Source organism: Moschus berezovskii, chromosome 20 (assembly GCF_049115385.1).
Source record: "Moschus berezovskii isolate FMDL1 chromosome 20, NW_MosBer_1.0, whole genome shotgun sequence".
NCBI classification, from domain to species: Eukaryota; Metazoa; Chordata; class Mammalia; order Artiodactyla; family Moschidae; genus Moschus; species Moschus berezovskii.
In genome coordinates, this window is record NC_142479.1 from 36894633 (window position 1) to 36920564 (window position 25932).

Here is a 25932-nt window from a genome sequence, read left to right on the forward strand (position 1 = left end):
GAGCCTGAAAGCTGCAACTACTGAGCCCACATGCTGCAACTGATGGAAGCCTTCGCACCTAGGGCCGATCCTCTGCAATGAGAAGCCACTACAAGGAGAAGCTCACGAGGTGCCGCTAGAGTAAGCCAGCACATAGCAATGAAGATTGGCGGGGGTGGGGTGGGGAACTGCCCTCTTTAAAAAAAATCTTTTTTTTTTTAAGATATGTAATAAAAGTGTTTTGGGAGGATATGAGGAAATTGGAAACTTCATAAGTGTTTGGTGAAAGTGTAAAATGGTGCACCACTGTGGAAAACAGCGTCACTGTCAAAGACAGTTTCTCCAAAAGTTAAACATGGAATACTACATGATACAGCAATTCCAATTCAGTAGAATTGGAAGCAGTTTCACACAAAAACTTGTACACAAATGTCTGTAGCGTTTTTATTCATAAAAGCAAAAAAGTGGAAATAACCCAAATCTCCATCAACAAATGAAGAGATAATCAAATATGATAGATCCATACAATGGAAAATTATTCAGCCATAAAAAGAGATGATATACTGTTACAACGTGGATGAACCCTGAAAACATTATTCCAACTGAAAGAAGCTAGACACTAAGGGCCACATATTATATGATTCTGAAAGTGAAAAGTGAAAGTCGCTCCGTCGTGTCTGACTCTTTGCGACCCCATGGACTATACAATCCATGGAATTCTCCAGGCCAGAATACTGGAGTGGGTAGCCTTTCCCTTCTCCAAGGGATCTTCCCAACCCAGGGATCAAACTGAGGTCTCCTGCATTGCAGGTGTTCTTTACCAACTGAGCTATCAAGGAAGCATTATATGATTCTATTTATATAAAATACCTAGAATAGGGGGACTTACCTGGTGGTCCAGTGGTTAAAACTCTGTAGAAACAGAAAGTAAATTAGCTGTCGTCTAGGGATGGGGTTGGAGAGAGAGGAATGGAGAGGAACATACGATAGGTACAGAATTCTTTTTGGAGTGATGAAAACATTCTAAAATTAATTGTGGTGACGGTTGTACAACTTTGTACTAACAACCATTAATATGTGTACACTTTACAGAGGTGAATTGCATGATATACAAAGTATGTCTTAATAAACCTGTTATTGGGCTTCCCAGGTGGCTCAGTGGTATAGAATCTGCCTCCCAATGCAGGAGATGTTGGTTCAGTCTCTGGGTTGAGAAGATCCCCTGGAGAAGGGAATGGCAACCTACTCCAGTGTTCTTGCCTGGGAAATCCCATAGACAGAGGAGCCTGGTGGCCTACAGTCCATGAGGTTGCAAAGAGTCGGACATCACTTAGTGACTAAACAACAACAGCAACAAATCTGTTATAAAAAGTAATACATATACCCAAATAAATAAGAAAATAATAAAAGCAAGAGAACAAGATTGAGAATATAAACAATAAACAGGAAGTCCCTGGTGGTCCAGTGCTTAAGACCCCACACTTTCAATGGAGAGGAAGAAGGTTTGATTCCTGGTTGGAGAACTGAGATCCCATGTACTGCTGGGCTCAGCCAAAATATAAATAAATAAACTTAAAAAAAATAATATTTGCAGATACTGAAACGTGCTGTTGAGAAAATAAAATAGGCTATCGGGAGAGGCTGATGGGAAAGATTCCTTTGGCTAAGGTGGTCAGGGAAGGCTTCTTTGAGGTGGTGACATTTGAATTGAGACTTGAGTGGTAAAAAGGAGGCAGCCATGTATTATTGACTTGGGAAGAGTGATCCAGGCTGAGGCGACAGCAAGTGAGAAGACCCTGAGGCTGGTGTGAGAGCATAAGGAAGGCTTGTGGGGCTGGGGTGAACGGTGTGAGGGAAGAGGTTGACAGGCTGATGTCAGAGGCCCTAGGCTTCCTGGACCAAGGGATGGAGTGCATTTTATTCTATTTGCAGTGGGAAGTCACTGCAGCATTTGAAGGAGTCTCTCCTCCTTCAAGATGTTTAACTATGAAAGAGAAAAGAAGTGGGGCAGCAGCTCAGGGGAGGGACGTGAAAGCCTAGACCAGAAGACATTGACTTGGTCTTAAATTTTATTAATGTTCCCTATGAAAGCCCAGCCCAGAAGAACACAATTACTTAGTCTTAAGTTTTATTAATGTTTCCTCCTCACACCTTACCCTCCCAGCTGTTCTCACAGGTTTGAGCAGCAAACCTGTTCCTTTTTGGATCACGGTGGAGTAACCGTAAGGGCCTACAACTCCCCTTAAATGATAACTAGCTTCTTCAGCCTTTGATGCCTCAGTTCTGCCACCTGAAAAATGGGATGGGACCCATGTGCCTCCTGAAGATACTGAGTGTGAGGCCTTTGGGTCCCTCAGAGGAAAATGATTGCCAGGACTCCAAGCTTCCGGCAGACTCCAGAGCAGCTCACCCATCCTCAATGCTTGCTGGGTGCCTCACAGCAACCCTGAGAGTCCCATCAGAGCCGAGAGGGGAAGGGACCTGCCCAAGGTCCCATGAGAGGCAGAGATCGATCCAGAGACAGAACCCAGACCTCAGTTCTCATTTCCTGTTGTTCTCGAAAAGCACACAGTGGCCAGAAACAGGCAACTTGAGACACAGAGTCTGCTAAGATCTAGTTTCCCTGAAAACCTGACCTCTCCTCACTGTCCTGGGTATTAAGGACTCTAGGAAGTCCTCACCTGTCCCAGGTGTCACCCACCTCTGAGCCCTGATTCCTTCACCGGTCCTGGGTGTTTGCCAGCCTCTGCAACAAGGAAGTTGCTGTTGATCTCAACAAGCACGTTGATAATGGAGCTGTGGGAAGATGAGCCAGAGGACAGTGTGGGAGGACTGACCCTGAGTGACTTTTCCAAGAAATATGACCATCAAGGAAGGAATAGAAAGATAGAAAGCATTGGTAAACAGCAGAGTCAAAGGAGAAGTTTTTGTCATTGGGTTTGGGTTGCGGTTGTCTTTTAGGACGAGGGAATTGAGAATAAGCTGGAATGTTGACAAGAAGGAGTCAGTAAAAAGGATAATAGGGGACTTCCCTGGTCATCCAGTGCTTAGGACTCCAAGCTTCCACTGCAGCAAGGCATAGATTCGAGCCCTGGTCAGGGAATTATTAATAAAATCCTACATGCCGTGTAGTGCAGCCAAAAGAAAAAAAAAAGGATGATAAAGTTTCAAAAGTACAAGAGAGTCACGAATTGAGGAGTTGTGCCCCACAGCACAGGTGGAGACGTAAACTCGCAACAGGAAGGGAAGTCCTTCTCTGTTTGTAACTAGAGGGAGGGAAGAAGGAACTAACGTGGAAGAAGGTGAGTTTGAGGGGGATGGAGGCAGGAAACCACAGGGGAAGCAGGAGGAGCAGGGGGACAAGAGGCGTGGAGGTTTAAGAAATAGCCATTGTAGAGAACAGTGGGGAATTGACTAGGGAAACAGGGGAAATGGCCAGGGAATTTTGAGGGCTCATTTATAGTAGCACCAACCTGCTCAGATATGTGATTTTGTTCAGCAGTGTCCATTTGTCCAGATGTAGACCCAGAGAAGATGGGGAGGTGGAAAAATGTAGGGTTGCTATGAGCCAAAGACAAGTGCAAGAGAGTTGAAAACATTGGTGAAAGGCTTGAAGTGATGAACCAGAAACTTGTTATTGAACAAAATAAACAAACCTGCTATACTCAGAACAATCTGTTTTTTGGCACCATTCTTGCAGGTTGATGGGCTCTCTCAGACAACGTTCTTCAGGGGCTTTTTGGCCACGGTTCCAGGCTTGTGGGATCTGACTTCCCAAACCAAGGATTCAACTCACAACCTCTGCAGTGAAAAGTGCAGAGTCCTAACCACTGGACCACCAGGGAATTCTCTCAGACAAGGTTCTTTAAATGTATGTGCATATCCCATGATGAGGAACTTTATAACCTGGTGATCCACACACTGCCAAAAATGTAGCAGAACGGTGATTGGCCCCTGTAATGGAATCTGTTATATGTGTAGCTCCCCCAGTGTCTTTTGAACCTATTTCTTACATGGTGGTAATTTCCCACCTCCCAAAGGTAGTTGCCAAGACTTGCCTGTCAAACCTCGTTTGCAGCCAGGGCTTGAAAGTGTGACTTGATCACCAATCAGATGCTCCTGCATAAACCTTTCAGTGTCACAAGGAAGGTGGCATTGGCCTTGAAGAATCCCTTTTGCCTGCCAGGATGTTCAGGGTAGGGGTCCCAGCATTAGTGAGGATGCTCAGAAACTGCTAAGTGAGTAAATGTGCAGGTGTTCACTCCTTGTAGGCCCTGCCTCCTTCCTAGAGCAGCCCAGCTGCATGACTGGCATATTATTCCTAGCTCTAGAGAAGTGTCGTCCAATCGAGATTTAGAGTAAGCCACATAGGCAATTTTAAGTTGTTTAAAAACCACATAAAAATTTTTTTTGAGGTCATCTTATTATTATATATGTATTTTTGGCCATTCTGTGCAGCATATGGGATCTTAGTTTCCTGACTAGGGATCAAACCCATGCCCCCTGCATTGGAAGCATGGAGTCTTAACCACTGGACCACCAGGGAAGTTCTGAGACCATCGTATCAGTGTATTTTAATATATCGATATATTTTATATATCAATATTTGGCCACCTGGTGCAAAGAGCCGACTCATTGAAAAAGACCCTGAGACTGCGAAAGATTGAAGGCAAAAGGAGATGAGGGCGGCAGAGGATGAGGCATTAAATAGCATCACCAACTCAATGGACATGAATTTGAGCAAACTTTAAGAGACGTCGGGGACAGAAGAGCCTAGCATGTTACAGTCCGCAGGGTTGCAGAGTCGGACGTGACTTAGTGACTGAACAACCAATATTTTATTTAACCCAATATATTCAAAATATTATCATTTTAACATGTGTTCGGTACAAGAAAATATACTTTACACCATTTTTTATACTAAGTCTTTGAAATTCACTCTGTATTTAACACTTAAAGCACATAACTCAGACTAGTCAGTGGCTACTGTACTGGACAGTAGGTGTAGTGCAGACCTACAGCCTCCCAGCCTGGCTATTTGGTCATCCTCTACATTGCCCAAGCTTCCAGATAACCTTCAATAAACATCTGAAGAAGTGCTATGGCTATTGTCTGTAACTAAAGATCATTTGGAGAAATCAACCACAACTGAGAAAAATGCACACAAAGAACTTTCTGTCTAGCACAGAGAACCCTATTCAATGCTCTGTGGTGACCTAAATGAGAAGGAAATCTAAAAAAGAGTGGATATATGTATATCTATTACTGATTCACTTTGCTATACAGCAGAAACTAACACAATATTGTAAAGCAACTATACTCCAATAAAAATTAATTAAAAAAGAATGCACACAATATTATAAGTCAGCTATGAAGTGAAAGTGAAAGTTGCTCAGACGTGTCCGACTCTTTGCGACCCCATGGACCATGGAATTGTCCAGATCCAGAATACTGGAGTGGGTAGCCTTTGGCTTCTTGAGGATCTTCCCAACCCAGGAATCAACCCAGGGTCTCCTGCATACCTCAAAAAAAAAAAAAAAAGAATGAAAACTCTGTGAGCACATGGACATCATCTTTCTTGTTGACCACATATCCCTGAGGCCTGGAACAATGCCTGGTTCTCACTATTTAAATATTGGTTGCATGAATAAATGAAAGAATGACTGAATGAGAAAAAATGTTCTTCCCTCAATAAATCTCCCAGTATAAATTCTTGACCAAGGCTTCCTTTGCCTGGTAGTTGCTGTATCTCTTTATGGCTTCTTCATGATCAGCACCAACTCCAGGATAGCACATGTGATTTCTAAAGGTGGCCTTGGTGCTGTGGGTGACATGGGCAGGACAACGTAACTTCTCCATGAAAGACAGCCTCTGTGAAATGACCAAAGCCAATGGCTCATAAGGTTTGGAATCTGACCCTGAAGCAGGTGAGAGTGAATAAAGTAATCGTATTGCAGGAATAGTACCCCCTGGCCTGGGACATTTCAGGGTCCATGGCTCAGTGGCATCAAATACCACTTCCCCAGGTTACTTGATTGCTGTGAGCAGTAACCTTTCATAGCTGTTTGAACTAAGAAAATCACCTCAGGGACTCCCCTGGTGGTCCAGTGGCTAAGACTCCACGCTCCCAATGCAGGGGGCCCAGGTTCAATCCCTGGTCAGGGAACTAGATCCCACATGCCACAACTAAGACCCAGCACAGCCAAAGAAATATTTTTACAAATCAACCCTGACTCTTGGAGACTTCTGCAGAAGCCCAAGAAGCAATGGTGCTCTTCCTGGCTTCTGGGTTGACAGCCAAGGTTTCCTCATCCTCCCAGCATAGGATGTCCCTCCTAGGACTACCGGGTTTCTGATTTTTTAGTCATTGCCGAGCACTGACCCATAAAAAGCAGCACTTGTGCTAAAATTGCCCTTGTCTCCCTTTCCCCAAAGAGCAGTGCTGGGACCAAAGGCTGGCTCTGAAATATTGACACCCTTACTCCCTGCCTGCCAATTTTTCAATTTTCTCATCTAATAAAAGAGGAATACAACCTCACAGGATTACTGTGAAGATTATATTAGAAAATATAGGTAAAAGCTTAGCATGGTGCTTGGCATGCCGTGGATGCTCAAAAATTCCATTCTAGCTTTGTCCTTCAAGGCCTAACACTAATGATGCCTCTGTATTAACTTTCTGTAATACCTCACCCCCTAGCTGGACAGAGTCCACCCTCCTCTGGAATCTCAGGGCCTTTTGCTTGTTGATAAAAGTGGCTCTCTCTCTCTCACACACACATACGCACTCACTCACACACAAAGGAAACACAGTCTGATGACTAGAAAGAGCCTGTGAGTTGTTTCTCAGTTGTTCAAAGTCTGAGGACTGTGACTGCTGAAGTTAACATTTCTAGTCAACAGGGTCTATTTTTTAAAAATTGTTTATTTCAGGGGGATCAAAGGAGACTGATGGATAATGACACTGTTTTACTCCTGACACAGTGAGAAATGCACTTGTTCACTCCCTCAGTCACCCCGCTTGTTTTTCACACATCCATTTGGCCGGTGAGGGCACATGAGAAAGCCTGGAGTCGAAAGGTGGTCTTGCCTCATCCAGGGTCGAATTCCTACCCTCCATGCAGACACAAATCTTGCCCTGAAAACCTTATCCCTCACAAGGAAAATCAAAGGCATTTATCCTGATGCTTTAAAGATTCTGCTTCCATTCTGAGATAGAATTATACCTTGGTTCTTCAGTAGGGCTGACCTTGAATGGCTCTGTCCCTCCTCGCTCTGGACAGCGCATGTTGATTTGCACAAGGGCAAGTGCACACCATTTATCTTTGACAAAGGCCCATAAACTTACTCAGTGTATTGAAATACCACCACCGCCTCCCCTCCCCCAAAAAGCATAACAACACCTGGTCACCTTGTTTCCCTGTACTTAGGCAATGTGTCTGTTGGCATAATCAGATGATCAAAATGCTAACAGGAATTCTTCCAAAGGAACTGCAGCTGATGCTACAAGGCCCCACTGACATTACCAAGGTGGGGCACTGTGGATGCCGCCATCTACATCTCTCTGTGGGAGGATCTCGTCCCCTGCCTGGAGTCTCTACCCAAATGGCAACCAAAGGCATGGGAGATCTAACATGCCTTTCCAGTTGTTCTCAATGGGCAACTGATCTGATTGGAGTTGATATTTACTCCAGCTCATCACTCTTTGTGGTGGGGGGAACGAGGTGTTCTGCACTGACCCCTGAAGGTCCCCTGCAGAATCAGGAACAGTTACCCACAGAGGTCAGCTACCTGACAGCACTTTTTACCAGCTTCCTCCCTTTTCTTACTTCAACTGCCTGCTCCTCTACAGGTGTTCCTGGGGTCACCTGCCAAAGAAACCCTCTTACATTCAAATCTTTGTCTCAGGATCTGCTTCTGGGAGAATCCAAACTAAGGCAGGGGCATGTTGACAAGTATCAACAAAGGTCCTTGGAAATCCAACTGATACTGGTTATCAGAGGCAGTCCCTCACTTACCTCATAATTTAGCTTTGTGGCAATCTCAGAAGAGGTTTGTTTTGGTTTTGGCTGCACCATTGTGCCAGTGAGACCTCAATTCCCTGCCCAGAGATTGAACCCGGGGCCCTGAGCAGTGAAAAGCTCAGAATTCTAACCATTGGACCTGCAAGGAATTCCCTCAAAGGGTTTTTTACTTGCTCATCATGTACCTCGTGGGAGGAAAGGAGATTGCAGGGCAAACTTGGTGCATGCTTTAGAGCATCTTTCACTTAGTTTTAACTTTTTTAGGCTGAGACAGAGTGTGACACCTAAGGGGTGGTGGTGGTGAGGAGTGGGTACAACCTGTCAGGCCAGCAATGCCATTCTTCACACCATGAAGTTCATTGTTTTTTGGTTTATAGCTTCTTACCATGGAAAATCTCAAACATATACAAAAGTTGAGAGAACAGAATAATGAACCCCTGTGTATTTGTCATCAGATTGGACAACTACCAACTCACAGCCAACATGTCCCTACGTGCATGCTGAGTCGTGTCCGACTCTGCCACCCCATGAATTATAGACTACCAGACTCCTCAGGCCATGGAATTCTCCAGGGAAGACTACTGGAGTGGGTTGCCATTTCCTCCTCCAGGGGACCTTCTAGACCCAGGGCGTGAACTCAAGTCTCCTTGGGTTAGCAGGCAGATTCTTTACCATTGAGCCAGCTGGGAAGCCTTACTCTATCCCCAATTATTTTAAAATAAAACCCATAGGGAGAGAATTCCGTGACAGTCCAGTGGTTAGGACTCCTCACTTTCACTGCCCAGGGCCCAGGTTCAACTCCTGATTAGGAAACTGTATGTGTTTAGTCGCTCAGTCATGTCCGACTCTTTGTGACCCTACGGACTGTAGCTGCCAGGCTCCTCTGTCCATGGGATTTTCTGAGCAAGAATACTGGAGTGGTTGCCATTTCCTTCTCCACTGGTTAGGGAACTAAGAACCCCAAAAGCCATGTTACTGGCCCCCCAAAAAGTAAAAGACATTTCTATGATTTCACTTGTAATTTTCAATATCTCTATGTAATTTTTAATATCTCTAATACATCAGGACTTTTTAAATAAGCATAAGAATGATATCACTGTCATACCTAAAAAATGAGTAATTCCTTAATATCATCTAATATTCAATGTTCAACTTTTCCCAACTGTCTCATCATTATGTTATTATTACTATTGACAGTTTTCATTACTATTATTACTTTAAACTACTTACAAGTTTACAGTTTGTTTGAATTATAATCTAAAAAATATTCATACTGGGGACTTCGCTAGCAGTCCAATGGTTAAGTCCTATGCTTCCAATGCAGGGGGCATGAGTTTGATCCGTGGTGAGGGAACTAAGATATAAATAAATGAATAAAATAGCCTGTTCCCAAGTTCTCATTAAAAAAAAAAAAGTCCCTATTTTTTATTGGTTCTATGTCTCAAGTCTTTTTTTTCTGTTGAGGGGAGGGGGTTCAATTTTGTTCTATTGCTGTTGTCCTGTTTTCGTTGTTCAGTCGCCCAGTCGTGTCCGATTCTTTGCGGCCCCATGGATTGCAGCACGCCAGGCCTCCCTGTCCCTCACCATCTCCTGGAGTTTGCCAAAGTTCATGTTCATTGCGACAGTGATGCCGATCAGCCCTCTCATCCTCGGACACCCTCTCCTTCTGCTCTCAATCTTTCCCAGCATCAGGGACTTTTCTAATGAGTCGTATGTTCGCATCAGATGACCAAAATACTGGAACTTCAGCTTCATCGTCAGTCTTCCAGTGAATATTCAGGGTTGATCTCCTTGCTGTCCAAGGGACTTGCAGGAGCCTTCTCCAGCACCATAGTTCGAAGACATCAATTCTTTGGCATTCTGTCTTCTTTACGGTCCAAGACTTCTACATATGTAGTATTATGGACTTCCATCAAGAGGTGCATCTAACTGGTTTTTCTTTGTTTTCTAGATTCTACCTTGATTTAAAAAACTAAACAAAAACCTATGATGTTTACAGTGTCATGGGACAAACAGAACTGTGACTTACTTTTGTTACTTATGTGGATGATTCCCCAGGTTCTTCTGCAGTGTGGACCAGCCTGTTCCTGGAAGTTGCAGTATTTTCCTTCAGGGATGCTGAGACACGGCTAGAGGGTCCAAGGAAGAGCAATGTCTTCCTGTGAGAAGGCCAGTGAGGGTGGGGCAGAAGCTTTCTTCATTCCTTTTACCTACCCTGCCTCAAACTATGGACTCTGGAAGACCTTGTTTGAGTTCTCTGGGAAGGCTCAGCTGGGTAACCATGGATCAGTTCAGTTCAGTTCAGTCACTCAATAGTGTCCGACTCTTTGCGACCCCATGAACTGCAGCACACCAGGCTTACCTGTCCATCACCAACTCCTGGAGCTTACTCAAACTCATGTCCATCGAGTCGGTGATGCCGTCCAACCATCTCATCCTCTGTCATTCCTTTCTCCTCCTGCCTTCAATCTTTCCCAGCATCAGGGTCTTTTCCAATGAATCACTTCTTCACATCAGGTGGCCAAAGTATTGGAGTTTCAGCTTCAGCATCAGTCCTTCCAATGAACATTTAGGACTGATTTCCTTTAGGATGGACTGGTTTGATCTCCTTGAAGTCCAAGGGACTCTCAAGAGTCTTCTCCAAACCACCGTTCAAAAGCATCTATTCTTTGGCGCTCAACTTTCTTTATAGTCCAACTCTCACATCCATACATGACATATTGTCCCCATGAACGGTATGAAAAAGCAAAAAGATATGACACTGAGAACCCCATGAACCATGGATAAGCAGCTTAACTTCTTAAGAGTCTTAGTTTCCTCAACTGTAACTGTGATAAATAAGAATCTCTCTCAGGGCTTCCCTGGTGGCTCAGTGGTTAAGAATCTGCCTTGCAATGCAGGAGACCCGGGTTTGATCCCTGGGCCAAGAAGATCTCACAGTGCTGCGAAGCAGCTAAATCTGTGCACCAGAACTATCGAGTCTGTGCTCTAGCCTGGGAACTGTAACTACTAAGCCCACGGGCCGCAACTGCTGAAACCCAGGTGCCCTAGAGCCCAAGCTCTGTAACAAGAGAAGCCACCGTAAGAAGACACTCTTGCTCCACAACTAAAGAGTAGTCCCCATTCGCCATGACTAGAGAAAAGTCCACTCAGCAACGAAGACCCAGCACAGCTGAAAATGAAAAAAATAAAATTATTTAAAAAAATAATAGTTATAATCTCTCCCAAATAGGAGTTATAGTGAACCATTTTTTCACGTTGTGGTCACCCAGTATCTTTTTGAAAACCTCTCCTATGCATGCCAAGACGATTTCCTATTAGGAAAATATAAGGTAAAAAGACTCTTCTATCTAGCCACCTGTATAGTTAGGGCACAGGAATGTGGTCCAGGATTGCCCAATCAGATGCAGCTGACTCTGAGTCAGAAGAGAGCTACATGGGGAAGAGGATGCTGCAGGGAGTGGCAGAGACACAGAGCTTTTGTGGGGCAATGTGAATACTCTCAGCAGAGATCCTTCCTCCCTTATGTGGGTGACAATGCCCAGTGGAGGCAAAAAGCATGTGATTTGCTGATAACAGTCCTGGGGTAAAACTGACATATTGTTCCTGGCTTGTAGCCTCCAAGCTTAGTTCTCAATCCTGCTCAGATACTGTGTGAGCTATTTACATATATATCTTTAAATACATTCCTTTGCTGCTTAAATCAGTTAGAGAATATTCTGTTATTTGTAGCTAAGTTCCCTGACAATTATGGGGATTCCATCATATTGGTAAAGGTGGTGTCTAGTACTCAGAAGGGATCAGTCAAACTTTACTTGAAGCCTCTGGCCTTCCAGGTAGATGACACCAAGCATTTTATTATGTTTGTGCTACCTAAGTTGGTTTTTCTGTTCTTCATGCTTAAAAGTATCTAGATTGATTTCTGTATGCACCTTCAGTGCTTGATTGGACCTGGATATGCTCAACCCACGTTCACTCATTAATGCCTTTTAAAAAATTGAGAACCATGGAAACACACTTTACCATATGTAAAATAGATAGCCAGCGGGAATTTGCCGTGTGACACAGGGAGCTCAACTAGTACTCTGTGACAACCCAGAGGGGTGGGATGGGGTGGGAGATGGAAGGGAGGTTCAAGAGGGAGGGGACATATGTATTCCTGTGGCTGGTTCATGTTGATGAATAGCAGAGATCAGCACAATACTAAGCAAATATCTTCCAATAAAATATTTTAAAATTACAATATAATGGACACATAACAAACTGTGCCTATTCAAACTATAAAATAATTTGGGTTTCAACACATGTAAATATTACCTTAATAAAGGTAGTGAACCTACCCATCATACCTAAAAGTTTCTTCACGCCCTTATTACTATTATTTTGGCTGTGTTGTGGAGTATGCAGGATCTTAGTTCCTGGACCAAGACCAGGGATCAAACTCATGCTCCCTGCATTGGGAGTTTTGATCACTGGACCGCCAGGGAAGTCCCCTGCCCTTTTGTAATCTCTCCCTCTTTCTCTCTACATTTGCCCCAGGTAAACACTGATTCCCTTTCTGTCACTTTCTAGAATTTTACATAAAGGAAATCAAACAGAATATACTCTTTTTGGTCTTCTTTCACTCCACATAATGATTTTGAAGTTCATCCATGTTGTGTGAATCAATCATTTGTTCTTTTTAACTGCTAAGTAACATTCTATTGTATGGATATACCATATTCGTTTATCCATTCTAATGGTTGATATTTGTGTTGTTTCCAGTTTGGGGTTATTACCAGAAAAACTCCTACAAACACTTGTGTAAAGTCTTTGTGTGGACATGTTTTCATTCTTGGGTAAGAATCAAAGGACACAATGGCTGGGTTTGTACGATTGGTATTTCTTTAAAAAAATTTTTTTAATTTATTTGGCTGCAATGTGTCGCTTGTATGATCTTGTTCCCTGACCGGGGATTGAACTGGGACCCTGGGCAGTAGAAGCTCAGAATCCTAACAATTGATGGTAGCAGCTTTCAGAGTCAAGTTCCACAAAGAGTCTATTTCTGCCTTGTTTCCAGAAGCCCCAGCCTCTTGCTTGCTCACTTCAGACCCTCGGCTTCTAGGGGTACATCCAGTAGGAATGCAAGACAAAGCCTTTCTGGAATATGTAAGACAGCTGCTTCTTTAACCCTTTCCATCCAGCACCTGCCTTGGAACCACCTGGGGACACCTGGTAACAAGCAGCTTCCTGGGCCCAAGCCCTTCTTCTTGCAGCTGGACTACAAGGCCCCAAGAAGGAGAGTGACTTCATCGGGGGCTAGGGCTGATCTAGAACAGAAAACCCAGGGAGGACGGGAGAGAGAGAATAAGGGCCAGGAAAATATCCAGCCTCGGCTCCTCTGACTCCCATATATTTTTCCTTTGGCTCTCAAGATCATTAAGAAAAAGGCCAGGAAACTCCCTGCTGGTCTAGTGGCTAAGACTCCGTGCCCCCAGTGCAGGAGATCTGGGTTCAATCCCTGGTCAGGGAACTAGACAATTCCACAATTAAGACAATGCCACAATTAAGAGTTTGCATGCTGAAATGAAGATTGAAGATTCCATATGCTGACACCACCAAATAAATAAATAAATATATATATATATATATTTTGTAAAGAGAGAGAGAGAAAAGGCCAGTGCTGAGCCCAGCAGGAGGCTTTGGAGGGAGGTGGTTGCCTGCTAAATGGGGCTCCTAGTGTGCTCTGAAGGCTCAGATTGCCAGCTCTCACCTCCCAGGGAGGTTCAACCTAGCAGGCATCTCAGGTCTCCCAGCCTCAGGCACAGACATCTTCTGTTAGAGGAGGCTAGACTGGGGGAAAGAGCTGGGTGTGTCAAGCTCCTGCCGATATGAGAGCTGCCTCCTTTGAATGGGCACAGGGAGGTGGGGAGGAGCGTGAAGGCAGGTTAAGCTAGGCAGAGCCTGATCTGCCTAGATCAGGGCTGGAGGGAGGCCAGGACCTCAGTTAATAAATAGGGAGGTGGGCACCTTCCCTTTCCTCTTCCCTCTGTTCCACTGCTGTCTCTAGCTCCTCCCCAGGGCCAGCTCCTCCCTGAGGGCCTCAGGGATAGAGGCAGGTGGGCAGAGAGGTGATGGGAGAAGCAGACAGGTGATGGGAAGAAAGAAGCTGCCAAGCCCTAGGGAACTGATCTGCAGGAGAGACAGATGTCCCCAATGCAGGCAGATGCAGCTTTCCCATAATCACTTGCTCCAAACCCACAGGAGTGATCCTGTTCATCAATTGATGGCAGTGCCTCCTACTTTCATTGTTGTTGTTTAGTTGCTAAGTCATGTTCAACTCTTTGTAACCCCAATGACTGCAGCACGCCCAACTTCCCTGTCCTCCACTATCTCCCGGACTTTGCTCATTCATTAATGCCATTTTATACCATCCCTTCCCCGGCCCATCAAAGGTCATCTTATGGCCACTACATCGGTACTCGTTGGGTTGGTTAGCTGTAAGATTAAGAAATAATGCAGGAACCAGGTCTCAACTTTCATTGTTGTTGTTCAGTTGGTAAGTCGTGTCTGATTCTTTGTGACCTCACGGACCTGCAGCACACCAGGCTCCTCTGGCCTCCACTATCTCCTGGAGTTTGCGCAAATTCATGTCCATTGAGTTAGTGATGCTATCCAACCATCTCATCCTCTGTCACCCCCTTTTCCTCCTGCCCTTAATCTTCCCCAGCATTAGGGGCTTTTCCAGTGGGTCAGCTCATCAAATCATGTAGTCAAAGTACTGCAGCTTCAGTTTCAGCATCAGTCCTTCCAACAAATATTCAGGGTTGATTTCTTTTAGGATTGACTGGTTTGATCTTCTTGCAGTCCCCAAGACTGCCATTGTATAGATGGAAAACTGAGGTCTGGAAGGGGCAGGGTCATGTAATATGCTTATCACCATCTCTCATGGAGCACTGCTGCTACTGCTGCTGCTAAGTCACTTCAGTCGTGTCCGACTCTGTGTGACCCCAGAGATGGCAGCCCACCAGGCTCCCCCGTCCCCGAGATTCTCCAGGCAAGAACACTGGAGTGGGTTGCCATTTCCTTCTCCAATGCATGAGAGTAAAAAGTGAAAGTGAAGTCGCTCAGTCGTCCGACTCTTAGCGACCCCATGGACTGCAGCCTACCAGGCTCCTCTGTCCATGGGATTTTCCAGGCAACAATACTGGAGTGGGTTGCCATTGCCTTCTCCTCATGGAGCACTAGGGTAGAAAAATCCCCTAGTTTTAGGGAATTCCCTCGGGGTCCAGTGGTTTGGACTCTGCACATCCACTGCTGAGTTTTGATCCCCAGTTGCAGAACTAAGATCCTGCAAGGTTCGAGGCATGGTCAAATAAATAAGCAAATATATATTTTAAAAAGTCCCCTACACTTAAAATTATTTTATACACACACACATACATTATATACATATGAAATATACATTCATGATATTTTGCTGGATTTGATAATATTTCACAAAATTCAAAGGGCACACACCAAAAAGTCTTCCTTCCATTTCTATTCTTGGTCTCCCAGCATCCCACTCCAGGACACTGTTGTTGATTGTTTCCTTCCAAAGACACTCTATACTTATGAAACATTTACATTTTTTTTAAATCACAAACTTTAAATGCTGTACTCACTGTTCTGTACTTTGCTTTGCACATGATAAATCTTAATTAGGATCACTTAATTTTAGTACTTAGCTGCCTCATTCTTTTAAATAGAACATAATATTTAATTGTATTGCTGAAGCAGAACTTATTAACTACCCTCCTATTTAGGTTCCAAATGGAAACTATGAAAGCTATAGTTCAATGAACATCCTGGTACATGTTACATACATGTTAGGGCACCTGTATGGTGTTGTTATTGTTTAGTTGCTCAGTCATGTCCAATTCTTTTGTGACTTCATGGACTGTAGTCTGCCAGTCTCCTCTGTCTCTGGGATTTTCCAGGTAAGAATATTGGAGTGAATTCCCATTTCCTCCTCCAGGGGATCGTCCCAATTCAGGGGTTGAACTGGCAGTGTCTCCTGCATTGACAGACAGATTCTTTATCATTGATCCACTGGGAAAACTCTGGGGCACCTGTATACCTGCAGGGTAAATTTCTGAAAGTGGAATTGCTAGGATGAAGAGTTTGTATATATAATTCAACAGGTATTACCAGTTGGCCCTTTAGAGAGACTGTGCCAATTAACTTTCAGACTGTTTTCAGATACCTTGCCCTTGACAGGCATGAGCTCCCTTTTGTTGGGTTTCTGGTTTTGCTCATCAGACAGGTGAAAAATGGTACCTTGTAGTTTTAATTTACATTCCTTATGTTATGAATGGGGGCTTCTCCAGTGGCTCAGATGGTAAAGAATCTGCCTGCAATACAGGAGACCAGGGTTCAATTCCTGGGTCGGGAAGATCCCCTGGAGAAGAAAATGGCAACCCACTCCAGTATTCCTGCCTAGAGAATCCCAGACAGAGGAGCCTGACAGGCTACAGTCTGTGGGGTCACAAAGAGTTGGACATGACAGAGCAACTTAGCACATTTTATGAATGAGGTTGAGCATCTAAGAAATGCAGAGGGCAGTTTGTAAGTGGAGTGGGGTCTAGTCCTTACCCCAGGCTGAGCCACCACCGAGTCCCCCTTCCTCACCTTGGTTGATGAGAGTTGGCTGGGCCAGAATCCTCCCTAGAGCTTCTTCCCCGCCTCCTCTCCTGCGATGAGTAAGTTTCTCCTGGGTGACTGACTGGAAGAGGCATGTTTTATTCAGGCACCCTGGTTTGTCCTGCTCGTTTGTCCCTGAAGGCTGGGCCTTGGCCTCTGATGGAAAACAGGATTAGCAGCAGAGAAGTGGCAAGCTGAGACCTGCTTTTATGGGGAATGGAGCTGGGGTAGATGGGTAGATGGGGAGGAGACTGCCGCAGTTCAGATGAGCTCTGATGAGCCTGAGTTAAGCAGTGGGGCTTGGGGAGGATCCAAGGGACTGACTAGTGAGGTGGAGGAGGGAGAGGCAGACAGGTGATGGGGGCGGAGTCAGGATGGAGGAGGAGTAGCCAGTTGATGCTTCCCAGTGGGATGGACAAAGGAGAGGAGAAAATGTTTGTCAGATGAAAGTCCTCCATAGGAATGGAGCAGTCATGTGTCCAGTTGAGGGATGGTTAATTCAGCCAGTCTGGTCACAGCAGGTTAAACCAGCTCTGGGGCGTGTCTTGCTCTCGGCTTTCTGCAGTGACACAGTCCTGGTTTCCTGGATGATAATTAACACAGAGCAAGTTTTACTCCTGATTTACCACCTCAGTCTAGCTTGTTCTATCTCTTGCTGTCCCTCTGGTGTAGGGAATGCAGGGTTGGGAAGTGGGTTGTTGGCCTAGTAGCCAGCCCCCAGCTGGAGCTGGAGGAGGAGCGGGTAAACTGGAAACGGGGAGAGACCGTGATCCACCAAACCCAGCCCCCATCCAGGCTGCTGGTCCGAGAGCAGAAGGCGAACCAGGCCTGGAGGCCACTACTATCCTTTTTAGGGCTGTGTTCTAGATCTTTCTGCTTCAGCCCATATTTATTTCAAAGGCTCTCACCCCATCTTCTCCGGAGTTCTGTCTCAGACAAAAACTCTCCGGTAGCAGCAAGAGAATCTGTTATCAGGTACCTTAGTCCCTCTTTTAGGGTTTGCAGATAAATTTGGATTTCAGATAATGAATACTTTTTTTTAGTCTAAGTATATCCCCAATAATGTACAGGACATACTTATATACTTAAAAACAAAAGCCTCTTATTTGAAATTCTACTTTAACTGGGCATCCTATTTTTAAAATATGCTAACTCAGGCCACCCTGCCAGCGAGTGGAGACAGCCAGCATGCCTGACCTGTCATTGACCCAGGCCCTTTAGAGTGCAGGCACCAGTGGCTTTACTTTCATTCCCCTGGCACATGGTCACACGACAACACTCTGAGGAGGGGGATCAATCCACTCTGGGGGAGAAAACTGAAGCTCGGAGACATAAAGGGACTTGTCCAAGGTCAGCGGGAAAGGCAGGAGCAGAGGAACAGTCCCAGCCCCCACCCGCCAACTCTAAGTTCAAGTTCTCTGCTCACCCGTCTCAAACCACCCTCTTCCCGAGAAGGAAAGCAAGAGTGGGCTTCCACTTTGCAAATCACAGGGACGAAGAAAGACCCAAGCGACCGAGGCTTCCAGGCACGGGAACCGCCAAGATTTGGTGCAAGAAAATTCAAAGCTATTTCGAAACCGAGCGCCTCTTAGTAATAACAATACCAACCCCGGTCATATGCATAGCTATCGGCAGTTGACAAAGGGTGTCCCCGAGAGTCGATCAGAATAATAGAGAAAGCAGATGGGAGAGGGACCGCCTGCTGGACCCCACGGCAGGCTCGGGGACTCTTCCGGAATTCAATCCGGGAGTGGGGCGGAGGGAAAGGCGGGGAGAGGGGGTAGGACGGGAAGTGGGAGGAGGGGGCGTGCAGGCTCTCGGCAGACTTCCTGGAACCTGGGGGTTAGAGACCTGGACCCCCCGCCCCCGCCCCAGGCTCCGGATGCGGATCTGGGCGGTGCTCAGAGTCCCGCGACGCCCCAGGGGGCGTGACCCTGTGGGGATGATCACTGCTGGACTTTTCCTGCTGGGCTGTGTCCCGGTCTGTGGTCTGAGCCAGCGGCTGAGGTGACAGGTCAGATTTCCATGGGAGGGGACTGGGAGCTGGCCTGAAAGGTGGGTCACGGACGGTAGGTCAGGAAAGGCTGGCTGGGAGGATTGGAAACCCCGCGCGGGGTGGGTGGGGGGTTAGGTGGGTGGACAGAGGCTGGGGAAAATCTGGTCAAAACGAGACTTCTGTAAATTAGACCTTATTTTCCCCTTGACTCACAGGATCTTTACGGATCTTACTCAAGTTCTCACTTGAAGTTGCCAGAGAGGCTGCTAGATACTTGAGTTTTGAATAGTATTTTTTTTTTTTTAACGAGCCCTGTGCTGCTGGTGGGGGAAGGGTTTAGGGTAGGGGTGGGGTTAGAAGTGAGGGGTGAGTTTTAGGCTCCCTAGGGGCTTAAGGAGCGCCAGGAACCTTCATGAAGCTTTCCCAAAAGCTAGAAAGGAGGAAAGAAGGAGAGGAAAGGGAAGGGAACGGAAGGGAAGGTGTTCCCTGAAAACTGAGTTCATCCCTTGGTGGGTGTCACAACCAAGCCAAGGATCAGAAGGAAGTAAGGAAGTAAGCAGGTAAGGAAAACAGGGGGCATCTCCTCCAAGGCAGGGTCTCCCCAACAGCAAAACTGGGGACGTTTTAACCTAAGGTCAGTTCAGTCACTCAGTCGTGTCTGACTCTTTGCGACCCCATGGACTGCAGCACGCCAGGCTTCCCTGTCCACCACCAACTTCCGGAGCTTACTCAAACTCGTGTCGGTGATGCCATTAACCTAAAGGGACATGCATATTCATGAGGGGGCTTGAGCAGAGGAGCATTCAGCATGGAATTGGGGCCAAGGGTGACAGAGTCCAAGCTGAAGGTGATTGAACTCAGGAGGGTCAATGTCATCGTTCTATCTTCCACCTGGATGGGGGCCTTGGTTCCTGCAGAACTCAAAATATATTATTACGCATATCCCCTGAGGAACCAGGACCCTGCCCCAAGGATGTATCATGGGGCATAAACAAGTGCAGCCTCCCTTGTTTCTGGCTTCCCTGGTGGCTCAGATGGTAAAGAATCCACCTGCAATGCAGGAGACCCAAGATCCTCTGGAGAAGAAATGGCTACCCGCTCCAGTATTCTTGCCAGGAGAATTCCATGGACACTGGAGGCTGGCAGGCTACATCTACGGCATCGCAGAGTTGGACATGTCTTAGCAACTAAATAACAACAGTGTCAGGAAAGTCCTTCCTGGTTCTCTTTCTCCAGGGACCCCCTAACCTATCTGCTTACGGAGGGAGAAGGAAAAGAAACAGAGAAAGGAAGAAGAAAAGAGACAGAGGAGGAAGCATGGAAGGAAGACAGGTGATTGTGGATACAGACAATCTTCCCCTCAATTTCTGCTTTGATAACTTTACTTTTTTTCTTAATTTTCTCCTCTAAGCAGCCATGTTCAAAGTGTAGTCATGTTAAGCTGTTGAGAGGGCAGAAGAAGGTACACTGATTTGACGCTCCTCCCCCAAGTTAAAAGGGGCTTCCCAGGTGGCTCAGTGGGTAAAGAATCCGCCTGTAATGCAAGAGACACAGGAGACGCGAGTTCGATACCCCGGGTAGGGAAGATCCTCTGGAGAAGGGCATGGCAACCCACTCCAGTGTTCTTGCCTGGAGAATCCTATGGACATAGGAGCTTGGTGGACTACAGTCCATGGGATCGCAAAGAGTTGGACACAACTGAAGTGACTGAACACTCAAGCACTTCACTCCCAAGTTAAAAATTTATTTCAAATCTGCTGCAAAGGGAGATACTTTGAAAAAATATCCAGTGGAAAGATTCCCTCTGGGTTTAACATCCAATATGACAAAAGCTGTTAGAGAATCATCGTCACAAGCTGACTTTAAAAGTCTGGGTAAGTGACCTTAGCCTGTTTCCCAGATGGAAGATAGTTATGTGCACAGATCTAACTTCCAGAGAAGGCCTTCATCTCAATCACATCTACTCAAGTATTTTTTCCAGGAATGCTAATGACCAAGGGATCCAGCACTGTGAGGTCATCCTCAGGTCCAGGCAGGTCTCAGTCCTTGGGTCTCATCTGTAAAATGTGCCCTGGAGGACATGGGAGCACTGCTGTGTGCTGGTGAGTGGCCTTTGGGACAGCCTCATTGGGAAGCCTTAGGGCAATTTCTGCATATCTCTACAGAGTAGCCCACCCTGTACCTGGACAACTGGGCTCCTCAGCACATCGCCATGTCCAAGGGAATGGGGTACCTAGGTCCATCAAATGATGCGGCATGTGGGACTTCCCTGGAGGTCCAGTGGTTAAGACTCCCAAGTTTCCACTGCAGGGAGCACAGGTTTGATCCCTGATTGGGAAACTAAGATCCTGCATGTCCAGAGGCATGGCCAAAAGAGAAATAAAAATAAAAATTGATGCAAAAGAATGCATAATAAACAAACAAACAAAAAAAGATGCAGGCGGCACTTGGTCCCATCAAAGTGAGAATTATCTCTATTCATATACCAATAGTGACTCTCTAAGAAGCATCGGTCGGGTTGAATTTGGTGACTTCTGAGGGACTTCAGATGTGAATGACTGCCGTTTTATTCTATTATTGTTATTTTCTTTTTTGGCCACATTACATGGCTTGTGGGATCTTATGCCCTGACCAGGGATGGAACCCTCACCCCCTACATTGGGATCTCAGAGTCTTAACCTCTGGGCCACCAGGGAAGTCCCTGAGTGATTGCCCTGTTGACATCCATTGTAGATGATATATGGAATTCTGGCAAAGTAAACCCCGAGGGAGAAGATTCAAGGCCTAGGCACACATGGGGTTGTGCATGCCCTGTGGATACACACGCACACTCGCACATGCACATATGTTACAAATAATCCTCTAGGGAAACACTGACCAGCCCAGCGATGGGTAGGTGTAGTGAGCTGGGTAGGGAGATGGGGGGAGAGCGGAGGAGGGAAGATAGGAGAGGGGAGAGGAGCCCTGGGGGCAGTGTGAGTGGAGAGGCTGGGCTGCATTTGGGGACCTCAGGTGGTGCAGCAGTCCCAGTTGCCTTTCTGGGAACTCAGTCTCTCCCTGGCCAGCTAGAATCAAGCCTCTCCCTGGGGCTCTGCCCACTAGCAAAGTGTGCAAAGTGTGGAGCCAAGAAAATGCCATTCATTTTGAGTGATGGAGTCAGCTGGTAGTTGGCTGGCACTGGTCCCTTGGGTTGATTTAGACACGTGTCCATCCCCTGCCCCCACAAGCCTCTGCAGTGGTGCCAGGGATGCCTGCAGGCAGATGAGTGAAGGTGCTTCCACTGGTCTGGAGCGCCCGCTTTCTGAATCACTGGCCCTGTCCCTTGTACTCCACCCACTCCTTTCCTGCGTCCTGCTGACAGTCTGCACCCCCACCCCCACTTCTTCCTGCTCACTGTCCTTGACCATGATTCCCACTCACCCGAGGGTTCGGCTGTATGCCATGAACTGTCATCTCCTAGAAGCCCCAGGACCTGGTTTCCATGTTTGTCTTGGGCCGTGTCTCTGTGCCCATGGGGACAGGGGTTCAGAATTGCTGAGGCAGACAGAAGCCACGTGCGGTTAATAGCTTAGGACACAACTGTGGTCACAATCAGCACACAGGTACTTTTTTAAAGCATCACATTTAAAAAAGCACCACTTACTGGTTCCTGTTCTGGTTCAACTTCAGGAATAGCCCCCAATTACACAGGCATGTTCACCCACATACAGACACACGTGAGTGTGTATAGGCCCATGTGGGCACATGTAGAATTGTGCAGGCACTAACGGTGCATAGAAACACTCACAGGTGCATCTGCTGTCTCCAGCAGCTCACTGGGCAAGCGCTCTTTCAGCTCTATCTCTGTACCGTTCCCTGAAGGGCAGAGACTGCCAAGTCCAGGTGAAGAAAGAAAAAGGTGGGCATGAAGGGTCTGCACCCCATTGAGAAGACACAGCCTTCAACAGCAGTTCTCATCCACCTTTGGGCAGACCTTTCCAGGAGGGAGTAGATAGGGTGATGGCCTGGAGTTGGTTCTTCTGGGCTCAAAAGAGCTGTGTATTTAGTGATGTTGCAATTTTAGCGAGTTTTTAGCTGAGATGGGAGTATTTACACCGTGGCAACTGACAGATGCTCCAAGTCCCCCACCCCACTCAGTGGGTTAAACATTTCCCCAGAACATGACTGGAACGGGAACAGAATGACCTTATTTCCCACACTCCCATGCAAGCTCTTAGCATGACCTACTGTGCCCATCATGGGCAGAAGTGCTGGTGGGCAACGGTGGGTAGTGGGAGGGGGGTGAATGTGGAAAACAGATATTTCTACACCTGTGGGTGGGCTGGGTTAAGTGGAACAGGGGCCCCACCCTCCAGCCCATGATGCACCTCCGTACCCAACAGCTGTGATTGTACCCTCTGCCTGGAAACCCTTTCCTTCTCTATCACAATCTGACCTTCAAGGTGCAGCTGGATCCTGCTCGCTCTGGGATGGTTCCTGGATGCCCTGCAAGTGGTAGGGGTGGTATCCAGAGTTCAGCCAGGACTCCGACTCTGCTTCTTACCACCTGTGCGGCTTTGGGGTACTTAACCATGCAGAGCCTTTATCCCTTTCTTTATAAAATAGGAGTATTGGAGGGGGGAGATAAATTAGGAGTTTGGGGTTAACATGTACACTCTACTATATATAAAATAGATAAACAACAAAGACCTACTGTGTGCCAAAGGGAACTATACTCAACATCTTGTAATAACCTATAATGGAAAGTGTTAGTCGCTCAGTTGTGTCTGACTCTTTGTGACCCCATGGACTGTAGTCCAGCAGTGTCTTCTATCCATGGAATTCTCCAGGCAAGAATACTGGAGTGGGTAACCATTCCCTTCTGCAGGGGATCTTCCCTACCCAGGGATTGAACCTGGGTCTCCGGCATTGCAGGTGGATTCTTTACCATCTGAACTACCATGGAAAAGAATCTGAAAAAGGACATATATATATATATAGGCTTCCCAGGTGGTGCTAGTGATAAAGAACCCTCCTGCTAATGCTGGAGATGTAAGAGATGCGGGTTCAATCCCTGGGTGGGGAAGACCCCCTGGAGGAGGGCATGACAACCCACTCAAGTATTCTTGTCTAGAGAATCCCATGGACAGAGGAGCTTGGTGGGCTACAGTCCATAGGGTTGCAAAAAGTTGGACACAACTGAAGCGACTTAGCTTGCACGCACGTATATGTATATATATATATATTTATGTATAACTGAAAAAGTGTTGCTGTATACTCAAAAAAACAAGTTCACTGTACTTCGATTAAAAAAAAGCTTTCAAAAAAACCCAAAAAACTTCTGGGACTTCCCTGGCAGTCAGTGGTTAGGACTCAAGCTTTCACTGCTGAGGACGCAGGTTCAGTCCCCAGTTGGGGAACTAAGATCCTGCCAGCCTCATGGCTTGACCATTAAGAAAAAAAAACCTTCCAAAAAAATAGGAGTAATGATGTTTATGCCAACACAGCGTGAGCATTGAGCAAGGCCACCTGTGGGACACACATGGCGTGGGGCTGGCACAGAACTAACATTTGATAAATGGCTGTTCCTTTTCCCTCCTCCCGTCCAGTCCATGGCAGATTGCAGACACCTCTGATTAGCCTGAGCCACGATAATTGTAAATGCACCAACTTGGCCAGATTGGCTGTCAGATTGGATTATAAAAAGAGCCCAGATTCATGCTGTTTACAAAGAGAAACATCTAAAGCAAGGATATGGAAGGTTGAAAGCAAATAGAAAATATAACCAAAAGAAAGCTGGTATATCTCTGCAAATATCAAACAAACTATTATTTAAGACAAAAAAATATTTATGAAGGGGGAGAATGGATACATGTATATGTAGGGCTGAGTCCCTTCGCTGTTCACCTGAAACTGTCACAACATTGTTAATCGGCTATAGCCCAATAAAAAATGAAAAGTTAAAATAAATATTTATGGGGAAAAATAAGAATGTCTACATCATAATTCTAGGAGTAACCTACTAAGATGAAACAAGTCACCTTAAGACATATAAAGCAAATATCAAGAACATGACAACCCTTGTGAGAATGGGAAAAAAAGTTGTACAAATCATGTAGCTGATAAGGGAGTTGTATCTAGAAATTATAAAGTACTCTTACAACATAACAATAAAAAGACACGGAGGGAATTCACTGGAGGTATAGTGGTTAGGATTCTGCACTTTTACTGCCTTGTGTAGGGTTTCGATCCATGGTTGGGGAACTAACACCTCACAAGCCACATGGCCAAAAATAAAGCAGAAAACAAAAGAACAATAAAAAAACAACCCAGTTTAAAACTGGGCAAAGGATTTGAGTAGACGTTTCTCTGAAGAAGATATGCAAATAACCAGTAACCACACTAAAAGACGTTCAGCATCATTAGTCATGAAGGAAGTACCAATCAAACCCCCAGTAAATAAGATACAACTTCACACCCACTGGAATGAATGGCTAGAATCAAAAAGGCAGATAATAAATGTTTACAAGGATGTGGGGAAATCAGAATCCTCGAATGTTGCTGGTGGAAATGTAGAATGTTACAGTCACTGTGGAAAACCTTCTGCAGTTCCTCGAACTTAAATATGGAGCTGCAGTTTGATCCAGCAATTCTGCTTCTGGGTATATACCCAATATATTGAAAACATAGGTTCACACAAAAACTTGTACATAAGTGCTCATAGCAGCATTACTCACAACCAAAAGGTGGAAACAACCCAAATGTCAACCCAACTGATGAATGGATAAACAAGTTGTAGGGGATCCCTACAATGCAATATTATTCAGCTATAAAAAGGAATGAAGTACCGATCCAGGTGAGGACATGGATGAATCTTGAGAACATTATGCTTAGTGAACAAAGCCAGATACGAAAGGCCACATGTATGATTCCATTCGTATGAAATGTCCAGAACAGGCAAATCCATAGAGACAGACAGTAGACTGGTGGTTACCAGGGCCGGGGTAAGGGGTTGGGGGGGTACAGGGTTTCTTTTCATGCTGATAAAATGTTATTTATTTATTTATTTTTGGCTGCCCCATGCAGGATCTCAGTGCCCTGACCAGGGATTGAACCTGGGCCATGGCAGCGAAGCCCCAGAATCTAACCACTAGGCCACAAGGGAACTTGCTGAAGAAACGTTTTTGTTTTTGATACTTATTTATATTTGGCTGCACTGGGTCCAGTAAAAATACCACTTGGCATGTGGATCTTTAGTTGCGGCATGTGGAATCTTGTTTCTGACCAGAGATC

The 25932-nt window shown here is 45.8% G+C and overlaps 1 long non-coding RNA gene across 4 annotated transcripts; it reads right to left on the reverse strand.

Annotated features, from left to right (window-relative positions):
* Positions 1-4669: 4669 nt before the first annotated feature.
* LOC129541787 (uncharacterized) lies at positions 4670-18462 on the reverse strand. 4 transcript variants are annotated; one of them, XR_008682895.2, is made up of 4 exons: positions 18273-18462; positions 16653-17247; positions 15848-16038; positions 6882-11172 (listed from the first exon to the last, which is right to left on the reverse strand). It is a non-coding gene; the product is annotated as an uncharacterized LOC129541787 (long non-coding RNA). The 4 variants fall into 4 exon arrangements; XR_016035488.1 differs by lacking the exons at positions 6882-11172; positions 15848-16038 and adding an exon at positions 4670-5493 and having other exon boundaries at positions 18273-18459; XR_008682893.2 differs by lacking the exon at positions 6882-11172 and having other exon boundaries at positions 11212-16038; positions 18091-18459.
* Between the last annotated feature and the right edge of the window lie 7470 nt (positions 18463-25932).